The sequence below is a fragment of the Lampetra planeri genome, unplaced genomic scaffold (assembly GCF_965212315.1).
Source record: "Lampetra planeri unplaced genomic scaffold, kcLamPlan1.2.h2 scaffold_2088, whole genome shotgun sequence".
NCBI classification, from domain to species: domain Eukaryota; kingdom Metazoa; phylum Chordata; class Hyperoartia; order Petromyzontiformes; family Petromyzontidae; genus Lampetra; species Lampetra planeri.
In genome coordinates this window covers 1-20134 of record NW_027614848.1, presented here as the reverse complement: position 1 = coordinate 20134, position 20134 = coordinate 1, and the positions used below count along the sequence as shown (strand labels likewise).

At 48.6% G+C, this 20134-nt stretch overlaps 5 non-coding genes and 1 pseudogene across 5 annotated transcripts; 1 reads left to right on the top strand and 5 right to left on the bottom strand.

The window, feature by feature from the left end:
• Positions 1-7014: 7014 nt before the first annotated feature.
• LOC144740367 (U5 spliceosomal RNA) lies at positions 7015-7129 on the bottom strand. Its single transcript, XR_013589625.1, has one exon. It is a non-coding gene; the product is annotated as a U5 spliceosomal RNA (small nuclear RNA).
• Positions 7130-7718: 589 nt separating this feature from the next.
• On the bottom strand, positions 7719-7882 carry LOC144740364 (U1 spliceosomal RNA). The gene has a single exon (XR_013589623.1). It is a non-coding gene; the product is annotated as a U1 spliceosomal RNA (small nuclear RNA).
• Positions 7883-8931: 1049 nt separating this feature from the next.
• LOC144740365 (U2 spliceosomal RNA) lies at positions 8932-9047 on the bottom strand (annotated as a pseudogene).
• A 288-nt stretch (positions 9048-9335) lies between these two features.
• Positions 9336-9450, bottom strand: LOC144740366 (U5 spliceosomal RNA). Its single transcript, XR_013589624.1, has one exon. It is a non-coding gene; the product is annotated as a U5 spliceosomal RNA (small nuclear RNA).
• Positions 9451-10039: 589 nt separating this feature from the next.
• On the bottom strand, positions 10040-10203 carry LOC144740363 (U1 spliceosomal RNA). Its single transcript, XR_013589622.1, has one exon. It is a non-coding gene; the product is annotated as a U1 spliceosomal RNA (small nuclear RNA).
• Positions 10204-19644: 9441 nt separating this feature from the next.
• On the top strand, positions 19645-19730 carry TRNAY-GUA (transfer RNA tyrosine (anticodon GUA)). The gene is given in 2 exon segments: positions 19645-19681; positions 19695-19730. It is a non-coding gene; the product is annotated as a tRNA-Tyr (tRNA).
• Positions 19731-20134: the final 404 nt, after the last annotated feature.

The following is a 20134-nucleotide window of genomic DNA, read 5'->3' as shown; positions in this document are numbered from 1 at the left end:
CTTTCTAAACTGCAGTTTGTTCGCCAAGAGGTCACCTTCCTAGGTCATCTCATCTCTGGCCAAGGTAAGACTATGTCTCCTAAACACATCAGGGCGATTCAGTCTCTTCCCCGCCCGGTAACTGTTAAACAGCTTCTGTCTTTCTTGGGAGTATGTTCCTCTGAGTTGGAAAGACCCCTCCGTGATCTCACACATGGCTCTGGCGTTTCCTCCATGTCTCATGTGCAGTGGACTCCGGCTGCTGAAGAAGCCTTCCACAATCTCAAGCTCCAGCTTCAGTCCCCTCCCACCCTGGGTCTCCCTGACCCTGCTAAGCCTTTTACTCAGACCGTGGACGAACGCTCAGGGTGTATGACCTCGGTTCTCCTTCAGCCTCATGGCGACCAGCTTCGCCCCATTGCCTACTTCTCAGGCAAATTGGATCCTGTCGCAGCAGGTATGCCCAGATGTCTTCGGGCCATAGCCGCTGCGGAGAAAGCTCTTCTCTGCTCCCGTGACCTTGTGGGTTATGTCCCGCTTACCCTGTTGGTCCCGCATGCGGTTACCCTCATTCTCTCTGAGCAGAAAACTTCTCATTTCTCGGCGGCCCGCCACTTACGTTACCACACCTGTCTCATGGACATGCCTAATGTCACTGTCCAGCGCTGCAACGTTCTGAATCCTGCTACTCTCCTTCCCCTTCCTGATGATGGGGACCCTCATGACTGCGTTGCTGAGCTTTCAGCAGCCTGTTCTCCACGACCGGACCTCTGTGACACTCCTCTCCTTAACCCAGATCTTGTCCTCTACGTTGATGGCTCCGCTTCCCGCGACCCTGCTACTGGACATTGCCGTGCTGGGTTTGCGGTTTGTTCTGATTTTGAGACCCTGCTCTCATCCTCCCTTCCCTCTCATTACTCCTCCCAAGCTGCTGAACTTGTGGCGCTGACTGAAGCCTGTCTTCTCTCCGAGGGTAAGACGGTCACAATCTACACTGACTCCAGGTATGCTTTTGGTGTGGTTCACGACTTTGGCGCCCTCTGGCGTCATCGTGGGTTTCTTAAATCCGATGGAAAACCCATTCTCCATCATTCCCTGATTGCTACTCTCCTGGATGCCATTTTGGCTCCTTCCGCTGTGGCTGTTTGTAAATGCTCTGCTCACACCAATACCTCTAACCCTGTGTCTCTAGGCAACGCACGTGCGGACGCGGCAGCTAAGGCAGCGGCCTCCTCTCCTCTCCCTGACTTCTCTGCCTCTTCCTCCCTTCTAGCGGCGGAGGTCCCCTCCTCACTCTCGGCTCTCCAGACACTCTCCACTCCTTCTGACCGGACTCTTTGGAAATCTGCTGGAGCTAGCTTCACTGACGATGTGTGGTGGGGCCCGGATGGCAAGCCTTGCCTTCCGTCCGCTCTCTTCCCGCATTATGCGCGATTGACACATGGGAAGGATCATGTGTCAAAAGGGGGAATGTTAGTCATGCTGAGTGATTCGTGGTTCACTAAGGGGTTCTCGGCGTACGCCCAAAAATTTTGTCAGGCCTGTGAAATTTGCATCACACAAAATGTAGGCAGAGCAATACAACCGTCACACCAGGCTGCACATCCTCCTCCGACGAGACCTTTTGAACACGTGATGATGGATTTCATTGAACTCACTCCATCTGAAGGCAAACGCCACTGTCCTGGTGATGGTAGACATGTGGTCAAAATGGGTGGAAGCTTTTCCAGCCTCCAAACAGACTGCATCAGTAGTAGCGAAAAACCTCCTGACAGAATGGGGAATACCATCTAAATTGTCTAGCGACAACGGACCCCCATTTTGTGAACGAGACAATCACACAGATTTCTCTTTACCTCGGCATTGATGTACGCCGGCACTGTGCCTACCACCCGGCAAGTGGAGGAGCTATAGAGCGAGAAAACGGGACTCTGAAGAACAAGTTAGCCAAATGTTGTGAAGACACAGGTCTTCCGTGGACAAAAACACTCCCCATTGTACTAATGTACATGCGCATTGCGCCGACCGATCACGAACTAACCTCAGCCCATTTGAAATTTTGTTTGCAGCGCCTCCTTCTGTGGAATGGAGAAGCCCACAACACAATCTCGTCTACTTGCATTGTGTGAAGATACTATGCTAACCTACTGCATTGTTTTGACCAAGTCTCTTGCAGACATACGATCTCAAGTGCAGAGCGCCCTCCCCACACCAGCGGATCAACCACTTCACTCACTTCAACCAGGTGACTTCGTGGTGGTGAAGAACTTCCGGAGAAAGAGTTGGCAACACAGACGGTGGCAAGGACCGTTCAGATCCTGCTGACAACCCACACTGCAGTGAAAGTTGCAGAGCGTGCAACTTGGATCCACATCTCACACTGTAGAAAAGTCCCTGCACCTTTGTCTGAACCAACCAACCAGAGAATCACCGAGGGTGTCGCCGACAACGAACGCACTTAGTGCCCGTTGAAAGCGAGCACTTCGGCACGAAGTGTACGCAGTTACACTGCCCTCATCCCTCCATCACTAGCAGGAAGATCACCTGACAGCATCACCGACGACGTGACGTGCCAAGTCACCAACCCCACATGACACCTGACCAGCAGCTCCGGAACGAGAAGGACCTCTTCGAGTCAAGACAAGAAATCTTGAAACTGTATCTGTTGATCACTTTAATAGTGTCTTTAGCTCACATCCAGGTGCTTTACAAAAAAAAAAAACAGATCGCCACTCTTCCTTGGGGTTTCTGTTGGTCACACGTTTATGAAGATGTCCCTTCAAACCCGCAAGGTGTGGGCCATCAGATGTCTTGTGTGTCTGATTTTCTTTATTTTTGTTGTTCCTTTCGGAACAAAAGGGGGAAATGTAATGGTAAAATGATTGTGTTTATTCGAATGCTTATGCCCATATGTGCTGTAAGTTCACGATGAACTGTGTGTCAGCTATCAGACGAGAAACACCCGATTCCAGGAATATCTGTGCGACCACAGTTGCTTGATGTCCACGTAGCAGCTGGTGTTTATCTCAAGAAATTGTTTTCCAAACTTCAAGGTCTGATGACTCCCTAACACGCAGGTTGTGCATGTCCTGCAGAGATTGGATTTAAGAACGGTTACTGGACAAGAAAGGAGGTTGTAGCGTCATCACGGGCGTAACAAATGTATAAGTAACTCATGTATTCAACTCTCGGTGTGACATCTTGTATGCAACTTGGCTGTGTACTTGATCTCACCCTGTGCTGCAGACAGAAATAAAACAGACAACAATTGACGCTTGCAACCGGACTTCAGTTTTTGTTTTTTCCCTATCTTAACATAGTCGTTCGTGAATTTTTCCACGACACTACTAGCCGGATGTTTCTGTCTCTCGCGTAACAGATGGTGTCCCGGATCAGTACGAGGCTGTCGGTGATCTTTCTCCCCGGGATGGCACAGGCTTGATCCGGGTGAATCAGCTCTTTTAAAAACGGGGATAAGCGCGATGCTAAAACTTTACTAAAAGGTTTGCAGTCAAAGTTTAAAAGCGTGATAGGTCTCCAATTCTTCAAGTCAGTCTTGTCTTTACCTTTATGAATAAGAGTCACTATCCCTACTTTAAAACTGTCAGGAAGTCGGTCAAGTCGTTCAAATTCCGTAAAAACAGTAAAAATGTCAGGTGCTAAAATGTCCCAAAAAGTCAGATAAAATTCCAAGGGAAGTCTGTCTTGTCCTGGGGACTTCCCTTTCTTAAAACTTTTAAGACATTTATTTAAATCAAGAGTGGTAACATCTTGGGTTAAAAGCACACTGTTGTTGACTGTTTTTTCAAGGAAATTTAAAAGGTTCAGTCATGGTGTCCATTTTTACATTCTTTTCTTTATACAGCTCTTTGTAATATGTCCTCAATAATTTCTTGTATTTCCTCTGTTGTCTCTGCTGTTAGCCCGTTTTCTGCATTGAGTTTTGATATACCCCCCCTCTGTTGTCTCTGCTGTTAGCCCGTTTTCTGCATTGAGTTTTGATATACCCCCTCCTTTGTTGATGATTTTCCTAAAAAAATATCTTGAGCATTTTTCCCCCTCCTCTATTTCTCGTTCCCTACTTCTTAAAATGACACCTTTACTTTTAATTTCTGCTAAGACTGACATTTCATTTTGAATTTGCTTGATTTCTTCATAAAAATCCAATCCTAGTTGGTTGAGTTTAAAATATCTCTGTAGTCTCTTCTGCAGTCCCATCATGCGTCGGTTTTCCCTATTCTTTTTTTTCCTACCTGCCTGTCTAAAGAACGTCTGGGTCTTCACCTTCACCATTTCCCACCAGTGGGCTCGTGTATCGTAAAAGTCTTGAAGGGTCTGCCACTCTCGGTACTGCTCCCTGTACTGACTAATTAACTCCCTATCTTCTAAAAGGGAGCAGTTGAGTTTCCACAGACCACTTCCTAATGTCACACCCGAAGAGAGTGAGAGGGTGCAGGAAAGCATCAGGTGATCGGAGAAGAAGACAGGGGTCAATCTAGCATCAGTTGGTGGGCAATCCCGTGTAAAAACATAATCTATGCGAGAGGCTTTGGTGCCGTCACCACTGAACCAGGTGAAGCCCTCCTCTCTGGGATGCATGGATTTAAAACAGTCTTGAAGTTTAAAATCCCTGCATATGCCCTGCAATAAAACCGATGTCTTATCTACTTTAAAATCCTCCCCCGCTCTTCTCCTGTCTTTCCTACTTAAAATACAGTTAAAATCACCCCCTACGACTAATGGTGCCCTACCTAGCATGTGGAACTGCAAATCTTCTAAAAGGTCGTACCTGTCATTTTTATCGTTAAAACCATAAATATTTAAGAGGTTAAAATCCTTCCCCATAAAAGTCAGGTGTGTTAAAAGTGCTCGACCCTCTCTCACCACAGTGCTGCCCTTCACCAGAAGTTGAGGGTTTTTGATTAAAATGGCCACTCCATCATTTTTGTTGTTGTTGGAGCCACTCCAAATGGATGGATGTGGCCACATCTCCTCCCACTGTTTATAATTTTTTAAAAAGGGTAAGCCACATTCTTGAAGTAAAAACACATCAGACTTAAAAGAACTAAGAAAGGATAAAACACTCTGGGCTCTAACTCTGGACTTCACACTTCTCACATTGATGGTTGAGAAGGTGAGTGTCATGAGTATGGTTAAAAGTAACAGGTAGGACATTTCTAAAAGACTAAAGAGATATTGAAACATTAAAATGTTTAAGAAAGCAGCTTGACAATTTCTTGTGAATGGAGCTCTTCCTTCACTCCCACAGGTGAGGGATGAAGGGGTTGAGCTCTATTCCCCTGTCGGACTCGGGGCGTTGGCCTCTCCCGCAGTCTCGCGTTCATTTTACAGTCCTTCGGGGTTGATTGCAGAGCTACTGTTAAGAAAGAGACCTGATTTGGTGAATCAGAAGGGAAGACTCTGGACTCCTCCACAGATGAACTGTCTGAAAGAGTCACAGCTCTTCCCTTCTTCTCTGAGACTATAAGAGACTCAGAGGACAAGGACAATTCTGATGCAGGTCTCTTTTTTTTCTGGGCCTCGGGGAGGGTGGCATCCTCACTATCATCTTCCGATTGGGTTTCTTCACATTCTGCGTTAGCTCCGCCCACTGCCTGCATCACCCCATCTGCCTGAAGGCTCTCCATTGGTGGGGTTGCTGCAGGCTCCTCCCCATCTCCCGCCTCACCTGATTCCACTCCTCCAATCCCAAGATTTGGCGGGAGATTTGAATTTTCTGGCCCAGTTTCCTCAATTAGCTCTCTAGCTGCTTCATTTCTCCTCGCTGCCTTTGGTTTGTTGGCAAACGATTTGGGACAGTCTCTGAAGAGGTGGTTTGCCTCTCCATAGAGATTGCACTTTCTGCCATTGGTACACTCCTCAAAGGTGTGACCAATTTCTCTACATTTCCTACAGAACGTTAGTTCACATGCCTCTGCCAAATGCCCATGCATGCCACACTTGCGGCAGAGCTTGGGTTGTCCCTGGTAGTGAATGTAGCCCCTGTTTTCTCCCAGAACTATCATTGATGGGAGATGTTTCAGGCCCTGGAAGCCATGAGGGTCCTGCCATTGCTGGATAGGAACCCTCCAAGCACAGTTCCAAATGCCGTCTTCATCTCTCACCTTGGTAGCCTGGCCTTTAACAGTGCAGTATCTGCCCAGCCACAAACAAATGTCATCTGCATTCACTGTTTCATTGAACATTCTAACAATGACCGTTTTCAGGGCATTATCAGTAAGTTTGTCCACACTGAAAGCAGAACACTGGTCCTTTACATTCTCGTACCGAGTCCAAAATTCTCTGAACTTAATAGAAGAGGCAAAACTAACGTCAAAGCCTTTGTTTAATGGTAGGGACAAAATGCAGTTCAGATCCTCTGGCTTTAAGTTGAGCATTTTCTGGATCAACTTTCTGGAAAAGTCCAATCGTGACATCTCTATAAGCTTGCCGTCTCTTTCCTTAAAATGGAAGCGGACAATGTGGTGCCTCCGCATGCCAGCATGGGTAGCCGACATGTTGGAGACACCACGTGAAAAAGAAGAAAACAAATAAATAACTTACCTTTCCTGAAGTGTTCAGTTCTACAAAAACAATTACATACGATACGCACAAACACAAAACCAACAGTCAATGTCCTCCTAGGCACTGGTAGAGAGTAATGCTACACATGAGCACAGTCTCCGCCAATTAATGGAGGAATCGCTGTCTTAGCCAAAAGGCCGAGAAGCGATACCAGAAAGGTGGAAGGAGGTGCGGACCGGATTACGTACGCAAGCAATTGCAAAGGCGGGTCTGAAAACCAACGGCAAGAGTCACCACAAACTCCAGCAATCTGTGCATTCCAGATCTCCAAAAGACAAGGTGTCGGTGACGCGCCACTGACGGCAAGTTTGGTTCAAACGTGTGTGTGTGATCGGATATGACAAATAGACAGAGCACAGGCCCATTACACAGTCTTGCGGACAATCCTCGCGAGCGTTCACGTTCAGCGTCAGTCGCTGTGAGCAGGTGGTGTTCTTATACACAGAAGCGAGCCCTATTTCCCATAGGGCAACAAAAAATTGGCAATTTTTCATCTTGTTCCTCTCCACGGAAATCTTTAGTAAAAGGCGAAAGATTTGTACGATATGAAGAGAAACATGAAACAAGGACCGCAGCGTGAGCCCACGCTCACACAGTCACAGACATACCCCCTGCATTAGCGGTGGCACCACGGGATAGCGCTCTGTCTCTTTGGTTCCTCTTGCTTTGCGTTTTCTCCCTTCTCGCGGGCTGGGCTTTTCCCACCTATGCTTATTTTGCTGAGCGATTGGGCCGAGCTAAAGATTTCACTCCACGCAAAGACTGCCAACACCAAAACGGGCTATGTGTTGCAGAACTTGGGTAGCCCTTTGGACAAGAGAGCGGGCAGGGCTTGTGACTGCCAAGGCACTCTCTGCCTCTCCAAAGATGTGCGCAAATTGTCTGCCTTTACCCCAAAGTAGCTGGATTATATGCAGCAGGCGTCCAGTAGCGCAAGTCAGGCAGTTTCCCTCTCTCAGCATTCAGGGACAGCATGTGCTGATCACAGAGTTCCACGGCTCACTTCCTTTTCACGAGAGGCTGCGAAACTGAGCAGCAGGGCGGTGCTTGTCGGCCATTCAGGACAACCCCGGTGCGTTTTCTTCAAGCTTGGGCGATATCTCCGCAAGCAGAGCCCAAGCACAGAGGGATACGCTTTTCTTTGCACATTGTGACAGGGGAGAGCGCGAACGCAGTCCCCCACTACCAGAAATTGTGCAGTTGAGATTCCCACATTTGGGGAATTCACAGGGGTCAGCACAGCCCAAGTGCAATGGCTGAGCCTCACCCTGGGTGAACCACCTTGGTGATCATGGTGTCTCCCCTGCCAGGTAAGTATGGGTTACGCAGCTGGAAAACGGGGATGTCTCTGACAGACAGACCACCCTGACTGACGGGGGTCGGCGCTCGCGCGTCGTGGCCTTTGTTTGCCTCAGTTATGGTTTCTCTCAGGATGCTTCCTCTCGCCTAGCGTTTTGTCCAGTCCCAGCTGGGCATCTTTACCAACGCTTTTTTTTTTACCTGACAAACTGTCCCGAGCAAAAGATTTAACTGGACGTAAAGACAGCACGTGATGCTGGGGGGAATGCTTTGCAGGATGCCGCAGCACTCACTGTGGACAAGGAGGCACTCTCTGTCTTCTGCTGTCCTCTGCCAAGTCACGCGCACATTGCCGGCATTCACACCAAAGTAGTCGCATCATCATAGTAGAGCACATCATCATAGTGGAGCACGGCGCCGCACGTGCTGGTCACAGAGCTGCGCGGCTGAAAAACTCCTCTTTTCCTTTTCACCACGGGCAAGTAAGTATGGGCCGCCAAGATGAGAAACAGGGAGGTGAGCGGCTGGAGCAGCACACCGAGTGACCCAACTGACATACAGCACAACTTCCCACACGGCTTGGCAATTCCTTCCTTCACATGCAAGTCAGCCTCTCCAGAGGCTATCAAAAATTGCCACAGACAGCTGTATTTCTTTTTTTTTTTTTTTTTTTTCACCTGTCCTGTCCGACAATTTGACAATCAGCATGGTTTGCTGGGTGCCCTCGGATGTCAGTCAGTTTTGCTGTGTGGAGCTCACTGCACCTAGCTGATGGCAGAAGCTCCACCATTTCTTAAACTTTTATTGAATTGTAAGCGCACGGAGTGAATGTTTGTAAGCGTTGTGGGGCTTCGGGGCCGGACTGGACTGGCAACCTATGGGAGAGAGCGAGAGGGGAGAGGAAAAGAAGAAGAGGAAAGAAAAAAAAAAAAGTAGAGGGGGAAGGGAGGGAGAGGTGTGGGAAAGACACAGGCAATGGACAGACAACAGAAAGACAAAGGAAACAAAGCAGCTACAACAGATCGACAACTTGAGAGAAGAAACAACTATGTGAGAACAACAACTATAGCAGGGTTAACAATTTAATCAATTTAATATGCAGCCCCGGATAGGGGGCGTATCAGATATTAAACTGATAAGAACAGATACTACACTTGATCTTAGCCAAAAGGCTGAGAAGCGATACCAGAAAGGTGGAAGGAGGTGCGGACCGGGTTACGTACGCAAGCAATTGCAAAGGCGGGTCTGAAAACCAACGGCGAGAGTCACCACAAACTCCAGCAATCTGTGCATTCCAGATCTCCAAAAGACAAGGTGTCGGTGACGCGCCACTGACGGCAAGTTTGGTTCAAACGTGTATGTGTGATCGGATATGACAAATAGACAGAGCACAGTCTTGCGGACAATCCTCGCGAGCGTTCACGTTCAGCGTCAGTCGCTGTGAGCAGGTGGTGTTCTTATACACAGAAGCGAGCCCTATTTCACATAGGGCAACAAAAAATTGGCAATTTTTCATCTTGTTCCTCTCCACGGAAATCTTTAGTAAAAGGCGAAAGATTTGTACGATATGAAGAGAAACATGAAACAAGGACCGCAGCGTGAGCCCACGCTCACACAGTCACAGAAATACCCCCTGCATTAGCGGTGGCACCACGGGATAGCGCTCTGTCTCTTTGGTTCCTCTTGCTTTGCGTTTTCTCCCTTCTTGCGGGCTGGGCTTTTCCCACCTATGCTTATTTTGCTGAGCGATTGGGCCGAGCTAAAGATTTCACTCCACGCAAAGACTGCCAACACCAAAACGGGCTATGTGTTGCAGAACTTGGGTAGCCCTTTGGACAAGAGAGCGGGCAGGGCTTGTGACTGCCAAGGCACTCTCTGCCTCTCCAAAGATGTGCGCAAATTGTCTGCCTTTACCCCAAAGTAGCTGGATTATATGCGGCAGGCGTCCAGTAGCGCAAGTCAGGCAGTTTCCCTCTCTCAGCATTCAGGGACAGCATGTGCTGATCACAGAGTTCCACGGCTCACTTCCTTTTCACGAGAGGCTGCGAAACTGAGCAGCAGGGAGGTGCTTGTCGGCCATTCAGGACAACCCCGGCGCGTTTTCTTCAAGCCTGGGCGATATCTCCGCAAGCAGAGCCCAAGCACAGAGGGATACCCTTTTCTTTGCACATTGTGACAGGGGAGAGCGCGAACGCAGTCCCCCACTACCAGAAATTATGCAGTTGAGATTCCCACATTTGGGGAATTCACAGGGGTCAGCACAGCCCAAGTGCAATGGCTGAGCCTCACCCTGGGTGAACCACCTTGGTGATCATGGTGTCTCCCCTGCCAGGTAAGTATGAGTTACACAGCTGGAAAACGGGGATGTCTCTGACAGACAGACCACCCTGACTGACGGGGGTCGGCGCTCGCGCGTCGTGGCCTTTGTTTGCCTCAGTTATGGTTTCTCTCAGGATGCTTCCTCTCGCCTAGCGTTTTGTCCAGTCCCAGCTGGGCATCTTTACCAACGCTTTTTTTTTTTATCTGACAAACTGTCCCGAGCAAAAGATTTAACTGGACGTAAAGACAGCACGTGATGCTGGGGGGAATACTTTGCAGGATGCCGCAGCACTCACTGTGGACAAGGAGGCACTCTCTGTCTTCTGCTGTCCTCTGCCAAGTCACGCGCACATTGCCGGCATTCACACCAAAGTAGTCGCATCATCATAGTAGAGCACATCATCATAGTGGAGCACGGCGCCGCACGTGCTGGTCACAGAGCTGCGCGGCTGAAAAACTCCTCTTTTCCTTTTCACCACGGGCAAGTAAGTATGGGCCGCCAAGATGAGAAACAGGGAGGTGAGCGGCTGGAGCAGCACACCGAGTGACCCAACTGACATACAGCACAACTTCCCACACGGCTTGGCAATTCCTTCCTTCACATGCAAGTCAGCCTCTCCAGAGGCTATCAAAAATTGCCACAGACAGCTGTATTTCTTTTTTTTTTTTTTTTTTTTTTTTTTTTCACCTGTCCTGTCCGACAATTTGACAATCAGCATGGTTTGCTGGGTGCCCTCGGATGTCAGTCAGTTTTGCTGTGTGGAGCTCACTGCACCTAGCTGATGGCAGAAGCTCCACCATTTCTTAAACTTTTATTGAATTGTAAGCGCACGGAGTGAATGTTTGTAAGCGTTGTGGGGCTTCGGGGCCGGACTGGACTGGCAACCTATGGGAGAGAGCGAGAGGGGAGAGAAAAAGAAGAAGAGGAAGAAAAAAAAAAAAAAGTAGAGGGGGAAGGGAGGAGAGGGTGTGGGAAAGACACAGGCAATGGACAGACAACAGAAAGACAAAGGAAACAAAGCAGCTACAACAGATCGACAACTTGAGAGAAGAAACAACTATGTGAGAACAACAACTATAGCAGGGTTAACAATACCTGTGACAATGGACACCCTGGCAGACAACAACAACAGTACAGTACAGTTTGAGCAGAAAAACAAAACAAAACAAACTTTATTTGTACAGCGCTTACCACAGACATTTGTCGCAAAGCGCTTTACACAGGCAAGGTGTTTACAGTGTAATATTACAGATTTACAGGCGATTGACAAAACTGATGAAACTAATAAAATTGTGTCTGTGTGTGAGATTGTCACCTGGATGTTGATGGGAATTGGATCAGCAGGGCCACAACAACAGTGGTGCGGTAGGGGAACAGTCACCGTCGCCAGTAGGGCAGAGCACAGACACCAAAAGCAGAGCATCGCCCCGCCGGGCACGGCAGACCCAAGGCCACACGCCCCGCCAGCCGCCGCACACCCCCCCCACGGTGGCAGGAGCCTGGGGACCACGACCGCCACGACACCCGCGCAGGGCCACCCCCCGCAGACAGGGAGGCGGAGAGACCATGGACCGGGGCCATCCGTCCTCGGTCACGCAGGGCCCACAGGCCCCCGGGCCCCGCACAGCCCAGGAGCCGGCCGCCCCCAGCCCAGGACCCGCCCGCCCCGGGGGAGAGACGCGGCACCCCCCGGGCAACCCCGCCCACCGAGAGGCAGGGCGGGGGCCCGCCATGGCCGCCCCCACGCGCTCCCCAGAGACAGCCGCACCTCCCCCACCCCACAGGAGAGCCCGCAGCAGGGCACGGGCAGCGGCCCCGCCCACCCCGAAGGCCCCAAGGGGGGGGCAAAGTAGCAGGGGGGGCGACTGACATATGCAACCCAACCTGCCCACCCTACCCATCCCCGGGACCTGTACCCCCCATGCCCAAACCTCCCATTGTGTGTCCGAGGGGAGCCGCCCCGCACCCACAGGGCCCCAGCCACAGCCCAGCCATCCACCAGTAGACCCCGAACCCCCACCGACCCAGAACCCCACGCAGAAATGGGAGGCCACCCCCCCAAGGCAGCAGCGCCACACCCAGGGCAGCGCAGGCACCGCACACACCAGACCGCCGGCGACCCCGTACAGCCCCAGCGGGCGCGGCGACGCGGGCAGCCAAAGAGGACCCCCACCCCGCCTACTGAATGATGGTGTGAGTGCGTGTGTGTAGAGAGGTGTGTGTGGTGCCAATGATGAGTGAAATGTGTGACTAAGATGCAAATTAAAATTGGGAGAACAGAAGGGACGCAGGTATCCAGCCACTTGCAGATGGCGGAGCCCACTGTACGCCCCAACTGGCCCCCAAACCCTCAGTGTCTACAGTGTAGTTAAAAGAGGGGGCCGGTTGGCCCACAGAGCACAGGGGGGGGTGCCAGAACACCTTTCAGAGATCCAGCCCTCCCCCCACTCTCCGGGCCTGCCGTGGCCCCCCGAGGTCCTAAGGTAGAATGAGGTGGTAAGGGTGAGGCAGGGGCCACCACCAGGCCAGCTTCCCGACTGGCCCCACCGGGCTAGCCGCGTCCCCGCAGACACCAGGCCCACGGGCCGCCGGGCCTACACGGACAGGGGAGCACGCCCGCAACCCCCAGAGCGCACCCCACCCCCCAAGGGAGGCAGACCCCCACCCATACGCAGGAACCCAGCCGGCCAGGGCGCCGAGCCCCCAGGCGCAGCAGGCCACCAGACTGGAGCCCAGACCCGGGCGGGCCCAAGGCCCCCCCCACGACACACACAACAAGGTGAACCCTCCCTCCCGCCCACCCTAAGGCCCGCTAATATCCTGTCCCGTGCCCCCCAGGGCCCCGGGGCAGCAGAGGCATCCCCCATGCCCCCCGCCTCCACAGGGCTGAGAAGGCACCGAGCCCCACCCAGGGGCGCGCAAGGACAGACACTACAGACCCAGCACAGCCCCCCAGAGGACAAAGGCCCCCAAGGAAGAGCCACCCCACCCCCAGCACAGACAGGCCCCAACCCAGGGACAGCACAGCCCACCGGCGCACAGGGCCCGGGTACCCCAGACCCCCCGCAACCGCCAGACAGGACACACCCAGCCCAGGGCACCCGCCCCCACCACCCCGAGCGGTCGGCCCAGGCGCCAAGTGCCGAACCCGCCGAGGCCCCCCACGCCCGCACGCCACGGAGAAGGCCCACAGCGGCCCCAGGACACCAGACCCCGGATCACCCAGCCCAACCAGAGGCGCAGACCCCCCCAAAGTGCCCAGCGCCCCGCCCCCACCAGAGTACGGATCCTGTGGCCCTGCTACACCCACTCACCGCTGTTGGGTAATCTGATTGAGTATCGGCTGCCAGATTGACTCGAACTGAACTATACGATTTCTCATAGAAGCAGACATTCTCTCCAAAGTAATATGTTCTAGTAGGAGTGCTCTGTATTGAGATATATTGAGGGTCTTTTTTGATTTCCAGTTCATGAGAATCGTTTTCTTTGCAATGCTTAGGGCAGTGAGTAGTATTAACGATTTACTTTTCCTCAAGTCAATGTGGGAAATGTCACCCAATAAGCAGAGTGAGGGAGAGGGGAGAATAGGGTGTTCGAGATATGTCGAAAGGTCTTCACATATTTTCTTCCAAAATGAATTTACAGGGTTGCACCACCACATTGCATGTGAGTAATTGTCTGGTGTGTTGTCTGTGCAGTGCTCACATATATTTGTCTGTTTGAGTCCCATTCTGAACATCCTTTGTCCAGTGTAGTGTGATCTATGCAGAATTTTGTATTGTATAAGTTGAAGGTTGGGGTTTTTTGACATTCTAAAAGTATTAGCACATATCTGTGACCAGACATCATGGTCTAGGTTGACAGATAAGTCTGCTTCCCATTTGGAGATTGGGATCGAGATTGTACAGTCACATTTGACTATGCATAAATAAATCTTGGATAATAGTTTGGGACGTGAGAGATTCAGAAAGTCCTTAATCAATGGAGGTAGATCTAGCTGTGATTGGTTTAGTGTGAACCTTGTCCTAATTATAGATTTCAGCTGTGAGTATTGTAAGAAATTGTTGCTGCTGATTCCAAATTCTTGCACTAGGGATTGGAAAGTGCGGAGTCTACCATTCTGGTAAATATGTTCCAAGTGAGTCACACCCTTCTCAGACCATGAAGAAAACCATAAAGCTTTTTTGTTCTACATGATGTCTGGGTTGTTCCAGAGTGGTGTGAGATTGGATGGGATATGTGAAGACCTTGTGATTTTAAGGAATTCCCACCAGGCTGTCAGTGAGGCACTAATGTGGAGACTTTTAAAGCAGTCATATTTTTTAATGATTGTGCTAATGAAAGGTAGATCAGTTATTTGGACTTCTTGGCAAAATGATTGCTCAATATCCAGCCATGACTTCTCTAGAGGGCTAGGCTTAATCCAGTGTGTGATATATTGTAGTTTATTTGCTAAATAGTAATGATAGACGTTCGGTAGTTCTAAACCACCGCAGTTTTTTGCTTTTTGGAGTGTCTTTAGGCTGATCCGTGGTGTTTTGTCTTTCCACAGGAATTTGGAGATAGCTGAGTCTAATGTTTTAAACCAAGATTGGGGGGGTTGAGAAGGAATCATTGAGAATATGTAATTGATTTTAGGGAGGACCATCATTTTAACTGTAGTGACTCTACCCAAAAGTGATATTGGCAGGGTCCTCCACCTCTGTAAGTCTTCTTCTATTGTTTTGAGCAATGGGATGAGATTGAGTTGCGCTAAATCTGACAGCCTGGAGGAAATATTGATTCCCAAGTACCTGATGTTCCCCGACTGAAGAGGAGTAAGTGCTGTAGTTTGGAAGTCAGAATTAATCGGAAGCACTGTGGATTTGGACCAGTTGACCGAGTATTCTGAAATCCCAGAAAACTTTTTGATGATTGAAATTGTCTCCAGAATGGAAGGGTTTGAGTCTTCTAGGAAAATTAGTACATCATCCGCATAAAGGCTAATTTTGTGCTGCAAGTTTGAAATTTTAATCCCTTTAATATTAGTATTTTGCCGAATTGCTGCAGCAAGTGGTTCGATAAATATGGCAAAAAGGGAGGGAGAGAGGGGGCAGCCCTGCCTGGTGCCTCTCTGGAGATGGAAGCAGGTGGAGGTATGGTCATTTGTCCTAACTGAGGCACTTGGCGAGCAGTATAGTGTTTTGATCCAGTCTATAAACTTTTTTCCGAAGCCAAATTTGTTAAGTGTGGCAAATAGAAATTTCCAATTTACTTTATCAAAGGCTTTTTCTGCATCCAGTGACATTATGGTGGCTGTACTGTTGTGGAAAGTGCAGTAATCTATTATGTTTATCAGTCTACGCATATTGGTTGTCGAGTGTCTGCCCTTAATAAATCCAGTCTGGTCAGGGTGTATTATCCATGGGGTGATTTTTTCCAACGCTGAGCTAGGGTTTTGCAGATTATTTTAAGATCTGCATTTATAAGTGAAATTGGAAATTGGTAGCTGGATGGGAGCGTAGGATCTTTATCTGGCTTGAGTAGTAGACAAATGGTCGCTGTGTTCAGAAATGACGGGAGTTTGCCATTTACTTTGATGTCTTCTACCATTCTGAAAAATGTAGGGGCTAATACTGACCATAGTTCTTTGTAAAATTCTGCTGGAAAGCCATCTGGGCCTGGGGCCTTTTTATTTGGCATTTGTTGTAGTGCTGTGTGGAGTTCTTCAACTGTGATCGGTGCGTCCATATCTGTGACCTGTTGGTTGGTTAGCTTCGGTAAATCGATGGAGCTAAGGAAGGCATCTATGTCTGCTTTTGCAGGATCTATATTTGAAGAATACAGCTTCCTGTAAAATTCTTTAAAGATTGCATTTATTTTTTCTGGCATGTGTGTATTTTTCCCTGTATCATCCTTTATTGAGGAGATTGTTGTTCTTTCTTTGTTCCTTTTAAGTTGATTTGCTAGGAACTTGCTGGATTTGTTACTGTTTTCATGTTCCTCTAGGCGTAATTTTTCCAGTTGGAATTGAGTTTTTTTATTGGTTAATGTATCTAGTTCCAGTTTTAATTTGTTTATATCCCTTATTAGATGTTCTTCCTGGGAAGCTGCAAAGGCAACTTCAATTGTTTTGATTTTCTGTTCAAGTTCTGCTGCGATTGATCTGTCTTGTTTTTTCTTATATGTTGAGTATGAGATGATTTTGCCTCTCATAACAGCTTTCCCTGTTTCCCATAGAGTACCCGGTGAGGTTCCTGGAAGGTCATTGGTTTCCAGAAATATTGTCCACTCTCTTTTGAAGTAATTAATAAAGTCTGTATCCTTTAATAATGATGTATTAAGTCTCCAAGTTCTCGAGCAAGATTTAGCGTTTTTAATCAGTAAAGACAGCGATACTGGTGCGTGATCGCTGATGGTGATAGAGTGAATTTGTACATTTGTGATATCATGCATTGTGGAATTGCTGACTAAAAAGTAGTCTAACCGTGAGTAGGATTGGTGAACAGGAGAAAAAAAGGTGTATTCCTTCAGAGTGGGGTGATAGCAGCGCCAAGCATCGCAAAGACCAAAGTCACTCATGTACTGTTTAAGCATTTCCGATGATGACCAGGTGCGATGACTGACTGCGTTGCTGAGTCTATCTAGTTTTGGGTTGTGAACCATGTTGAAGTCCCCTCCTAAGATAAGTGTAGAATCAGAGTGAGTGGAAAGTGAGGTGAAGAGTGCGTGGAAATAGGAGGGGTCATCAACATTTGGGCCGTATATGCTGGCAATGCAAAAGTCTTTATCCCTGATGGTTAAGTTAACTATAACAAACCTGCCTTCTGGATCTATAGTCGCGGTATTAAAAGTGAAGTGTATATTTCTGTTAATCATGATAGCTACCCCTCTTTGTTTTGAGTTATAGCTAGCTAAGTATGTGTGAGGGAACTGCGGTGAGTGGAGCGTATTACCTGATTTTGGTAAGTGGGTTTCCTGTAACAAGACAATGTCTGCTTTAAGCATATCTAAGTGATTAAATATTTTAAGTCTTTTTATTTTTGAGCCAATTCCTCGAACATTCCAAGTGACAAACTTGAGTGTGGACATGTCCTAACTATCTAGCTATATGTGAGTGATTGTAATCTATGTATCAGTGTGTGTCTGTAAGTGTAGTGTAGGTGTGTGTGTGTTTGCGCATGTGCCTGTGTATGTGGGTGTATGTGTGTGCCAGTGTATTCCACTCAGTATAAGTGTGGTATATATGTGTGGCATGTACAGGGTGAGAGTATGTGTGTATGTTTACCTGCATCTGTATACATAGAGCTCTAATGAGTGATTGGAACTTCCATGTAATGTGGCAGATTCCATATTCAACAAAGACAACTGAGAAAAACATAGCAGGGGAGAGAAACACAGAGGGGGCACAGAAGGAAAAACTAAAGCTAAGGAGAGACATAAAGAGCAGAGCTTCATGGGATGTGCTGGCAACTTTGAAGCTCATGATCCTGCGTGGCTGAGACGTGCAGGTTGATTGGATATCTACCTGGATTCGGAGATGTGGAGGGATGTGGAGTAGAGAATCTTTTCCTATGCGTTCAGTAGAGCCAGGGGGTTACCTCTTGGTCGCGGTATAGCTGACCGTTGACGTACAGCTTGTCCACAGCTATGACGGCCCGGGATCCAGCTTCGAGGAATTTCTTCCGTAGCGGGAACAGCTGTCTGCGCCGGTCGAGGATCTCCTTGGGGAACTGGTCGTTGACGCTGAAGTCGGTTCCGCGCAGTTCCCGGCCCCGGCTTTTCACCAGTTCCTTCTGTTTAAAATGCTCGAATTTAGCGACGATCGGACGTGGGCGCCGGCTGTCAACTCGCTTCCCTCCCAGTCGGTGGACCCTGTGGAACCCGATTGCGGTCACGGTGTCTTCGGGGAGCCTGAGTTGTTTCCGGATGAAATTCCTCACCACATTGGCTCCCAGTTAAATACAGAATAGATTTCAAAATACTTCTCCTTACCTTTAACGCCCTGAATGGTCAGGGTCCCTCACACCTCAAAAATCTCATAGTACCTTATCATCCAAATAGACAATTACGCTCCCAAAATCTAGAACTGCTTGTTGTACCCAGAATATCCAAAACCACAGTGGGTGGCAGAGCATTCAGCTATCAGGCTCCCATCCTTTGGAACCACCTTCCACTTTGGGTCCGGGGGGCTGACACACTTTCTTTATTTACGAATAGACTTAAGACATTCCTGTTTGACAAAGCTTATAGTTAGGGCTGGCTCAGGGCTCAGGGTCAACTTAAACCAGCCCTTGAACCAGCCCTTAGTTGACTGCTGGGGGAACTCATAGTCATAACAGTGGCACTGAGCATTGGCACTAAGCCTCTTCTGTTTCCCACCTCCTTTCTTCCTCTCTCCCCCATTTCCCCTTCACCAACCCCTTTACCCCCCCCCCCCTCCTCTCTCTCAAATATTTGTTCTTTAAACATCTGCAGCATGTACCTAACCCCTTCTCTCTGTCTGAGTTCTGGTGCCATCCAACCTGCACTGCCCGCCACCCAACCTGGAGAACTGCTTGACCCGCCGATGCTACACGACACACCCACCCCCCAGCGCCATAATCTACTGAACTGCCTCCTCATCTTCCCCATCTCCAAAGTTTCTCCAGCTGACATCTACCCCCCGGGCAGACATGGACTAAAAACACTGTTGGACTCTGAACTGCCTCACATGCATTCTTGTACCTTCTAGACTTCACAAGCTGACTCAGTGATTGTTTGTTTGTTTATATGCTCATTGTTTGTGCATGCAACACCTATTGCAGGTCTGTCTGTTATAATGTTTTTTTGGGCAGTTTTTCCATACCCTGACTGAGGGTTTAGGACAGAGGGTGTAGCAATGTGCGGACTGTAAAGTCCATCGAGACAATTGGAAAATGTGATGTTAGGCTATACAAATGAATTGAATTGAATTGAATTGAATTGAATTGCTTTCAAAGGATCGGATTTAATCCAGACAGTTAACATTCTCCGGAGAGGGATAGATAGAGTAAATTACCATGGAGACAGGTCTCGATAAAATGAAATCCCACTTCGTGGTACAGAAGATCCAGGATGAACCATGAACATATCTCGCTAAAACCAAAATCTTGCTTCGTGGTACAGGCCCCTGGTCTCTGGGTAAAAACCTTCTAATTCTCTGCCCTCGGCTTCATGTCTGCATGGTGAATCCACATACTTTCTGTATTGAATTACCAGTGCCTCTGACCTTAGACATCTTCCATCGATGTATCATAACAACAACAACAACATCCCTGCTACTTTGGTGCTGTAGAACATACTGAGTATGTTTACATTTAAGCCGTGAGTGTTTCAATAGATTGTGAGTGCTTGTGTGTGTTTGTGTGGTGAAAAACTGCTTGTGTATGTAATGTGTCCTGTAGCTTGTGTCCGAGTGCTTGTGTGTGTCTCTTGGTGTGTGTATGACAGTGTGAACCATCCCTTTGATAGCTCAGTTGGAAGAGCGGAGGACTGTAGTGGTTCCTCAGAGCTCCTTAGATTGCTGGTTCGACTCTGGCTCAAAGGAAAGCTTTTATCTTGAAACAGCTGTCACTTGTACAGAAACATCTTGGTCCATCTTTCTATTCACTCTTTCAGAGGGATCCTCACACTCCGAGAAGTCACATGAGTTCTGATGAAAAAAGTGACAGTAACAAAATCAGCTCACTTTCATTTGCTATTGTTTGTAGTGTCATCTCGTTTATAATGGGTTCGTTCGAAAAAAAACGATTCTTTTGGTGAATGAACTGTAGTGAATTACTGACTGAAAATATTCGTCCATTTCACAGTTCAGCTGAATGCAGCGGAATAACGACTCTTTTGAACAAATCTTTCGAATGATTCAGTACACCTACAAGAATAAAAGTGATTCTCTGCCCATCACTAATCGCTTGAACTAAACAAAGAAAACACAGAATAGCCGATCTCAGA